This window comes from Herpailurus yagouaroundi, unplaced genomic scaffold, assembly GCF_014898765.1.
Source record: "Herpailurus yagouaroundi ecotype Mexico unplaced genomic scaffold, PumYag 28, whole genome shotgun sequence".
In the NCBI taxonomy this organism is placed as follows: Eukaryota; Metazoa; Chordata; class Mammalia; order Carnivora; family Felidae; genus Herpailurus; species Herpailurus yagouaroundi.
The window spans coordinates 81,955,803-81,959,516 of record NW_024412376.1 but is presented as its reverse complement, the minus strand read 5'-3'; positions in this window follow the sequence as shown (position 1 = coordinate 81,959,516).

The following is a 3,714-nucleotide window of genomic DNA, read 5'->3' as shown; positions in this document are numbered from 1 at the left end:
AAGGCCTCAGATAAAGAGACCTTGGAATGACTAGGAATGATGTTACTGGAGCTAGGAATGTAAACATGTGAAGAGCATGAAGAGCCAGAGGGACATCAGTCCTTAACTGCAACTTCTTTTAGAGATTGTAATACTTTAGCTGTATACCAAGCATGGGATGAAGGGATGGCTTTTTCCCACAACGCCTGTGTCAGGTAAAGCCTTTGTAATTGCCTATGGTCAGACCTGAAAAATTACACTTACATCATGTGATCCAACAGATCTGCTAGTGCTAGAGATTTATCCATGGAGGTTATATAGAGTTTGGGGCAAACTCCAGTAGAAGAGTCACAGTACAGATCCTTATATCCTAAAACAAAGCTATGCAATTCACCATAAAGAACTACTCTGAAAAATAGGTCCTAGTATGCTACTAGGTCTTAACAAAGACCAAACACCTGACCGTGGTACATTAAAGGACTATGAAGCCTCAACTGAGGATTATCAAATCAACCAAGTCATAGAACTGGGCAGGGGCACCAATGTCCCATTGTATGTAGGAAGTGATATATTCAAACTCGAGCAAAGCCCAGAGGACTCGAGTAAACTGCAATAGCCTTCTACATCATGAATCAGTGCTGCACTGATGACCTCATGGGGAGTCCCTTATGATCAACTGATAGAGGCCTGATTCACATGTAGGCTGGTGCAATGTATATTGGAAATAGCCATAAAAGGTTAGCTGCCACATTACAGTCCCATTCCGGAATGGCCCTGAATGACATTTAGTGAAAGAAAATCTCAGCACACAGAGTTAGGAGACTTATGTTTGATTTTTCACCTCATGTGAAAGGAGAGGTAGCCTGAGATACAGTTATATATTGACACCTGCGTAGAGTCAAGTCTTGCTTAAAACAGCCTTAAAAGAAATGAGGATGGAAGATGGGGGATATGGAGGTCTGAGTAGATAATATGTGGATGGACCCTGTAGGAGTGGACACAACATATGCAGTTTTGTTGTGTCTCACGTTAAGGCTCACAAGAGAACATGTACCACAGAGGAGGGTCTTGGCAATCAAGTATATAGAAAGACTGGTCCTTTCTATATACTTGATCCACTCTGGTGGATTTTAGCCAGCCTGTCTCTGTACCACTCCAGTATTTGGCATTGAGCACATGAGGAAAGTGTCCACAGTAGCAAAGATGAAAGGCATGCACGTACCTAGCAACATGGGATTTCTTTCACCAAGGACGATCTTACTGAGCTCTACACAGTAAACTAGAGTAAACTACATGAATAGGTGGTCTAGCCTTCTACATCCTTTATCAATGTTTTTTGCTGAGCTCTGGACAATGGTACCGGCCAGCCACCTGTTGGCAGATTGATTACACTGGACCCCTTCCTCCTTGGTGGGGCCATCAAATTGATTTACTGAAACTGATACATATTCTGAAAATGTTCTGCCTTCCTTGACTGCAGTGTATCCACTAGCACCATCCTAGAGTTGTAGAATTCATTCTCTTGAAATGGTATCCCTACAACATTGTCTTAAACAATAGACCCACTCAAAAAATAATTAAATAAAATAAAATAAAATTTAAAAGGAAAATAGATCCACTCAATGTCAAAGGAAATGTGAAGATGAGCTCACGAACTTGAGAATCACTGGTTTTACCGAGTACCCAATCACCCAAGAGCAGCCAACCTAAAACAAAACAAACAATAACAATAACAACAAAACAGTGCAATGGCCGGTGGAAGTCTCAGCTTAGATGTCAGCTGGAGGGCGGCACCTAATGGGGTTGGAGCCCTTCCTTTAGAATGCAGTATATGCACTAAACTCTGGCCAATATAAAGTGGTGTGTGCCCCAGAACTAGAGTATACAGGTATAGGAACCAAGATGTAGAAATAGCTGTTGCCTCTCTTGTCATCATTATCAGTGACTCACTAATGGAATTTGTGTTTCTTATCCCTGAAACTGTTGACTCTGTTAGGTCAGAAGTCTTGGTTCCAGGGGTTGGGGAATATACAAGGTTCCACCCAATTGGAAGTTGTGACTAGTATTTTGGAGTCATTTTGGGTTCCTTATTCTATTGGACAAACAGATAAAAAATGGAGCTAATGTACTGGCTGGGGTAATGAATTCTGATTACCAGGTGAAGCTAGAGTGGCTACAACCTAATGAAGGCAGGGAGGATTATGTTTGGAACCTTGAGTAGTCAGTGGAATATCTTCTACCACTTCCATGCCCAATATTAATTATCAATGGGAAATTACAGTAACCATAATCCAACAGAACCAAAACAGCCTAGCATGGCAACCCACATGGGCCTTGTAGCCCCAGGACTGAGGCCAAATCCAATCATTCCCATGGTTATTCTGGATCCTATCATCACTTTAAATCTCAGATGAGACATCATGCCACAGAACCTAGCATCAGAATTTCCCAGCATCTGCCCAAAGGTACTTTCCCACTGTCTCTGACTCACTTCCTTTTTCCTACACTCTCACTATTCTGGGATTGTACCTCCCTGCAAAACATTAACAGTTAAGCTTTGCCTCCATCTCTGTTTGCTAGGGAACTCCAACAAGGACAATATTCTCTCCCAATTTCTATTCATTAGATTACTCAATCATTCTTGGGGGTCCAATGAAAATTAGACATCCAGAGCTATTCAATAGAAATATAATGTACAACTCATAAGTAATTTTACAATGTGTAGTAATCACATTTCTTCTTTTTTTTTTTTTTTTGATGAATTTTTATTTTTAAGTAATCTCTACATCCAAACGTGGGGCTCGAATTTACAACCCTGAGATCAAGACTTGCACGTTCTGCCAACTTGTTCTTCAAATCTATCCATGTAATTCATTCTTATTCTTGAAAAATCTTTTTCTTGGTATAGTCTTCTAGGGTGATAATTATCTTTTGTCAGTGCATTGAAGATAATATTCCACCATCTTCTGTTTCTAAGATTTATTGAGAAATCTTTCATTTTTGCTCTTGAGTCAGTCTACTTATTGTTTCTTTGCAGTAATCTACTTTACAACAGAGGGAGTAGCAGGTCTATCTGGACCCCTGGACCACAAGGGGGATGCACACAGGCTGTGCAGAGACTTGTAGAAGTGAGTTCTGGTGTATGACCCTCCAGGACACAGGAAGCTGCGTACAGGCCATACAGAAATATTGGTTTCCATGTCAAGAGGCCTGCAAAAAGATCATCACTGGCCAAGGCTGCAAGGTCACGTACGAATTGTTTCTAGCCCTGTGGACCTTCACTGAATGTCTTCACATCCATACCAGCCAACCACCAGCCCACACCAGGAATTTCTAGAGAGCCTCTTTTTTCCCACAATATCCCTCCAATACCCTCTACTGAGAAATCTTAACAACATTTTCATTTTAAAGGAGAAATGCTTAAAGGAACTCAGTTAGTTATCACCACATACCTCAAAGATATTGTGGGTTTTTTTCCAGAACACCACAATAAAGTTAGTATCTCAAGAAAGCAAGTCAAATTAACTTCTTGGTTTCCTAGTGCATATAAAAGTTATGTTTACACTATGCTGTAGTCTATTTTATATGCAACACTATTATATCTAAAAAATCAATATATATACCTAATAATTTTAAAATACTTCAGTGTTAAAAAGACTAACCATTATCTGAGCACCAGTTTTCATTCCCACCAACAGTGCACAGCAAGTCATAATCACTGATCACAGCTCACCA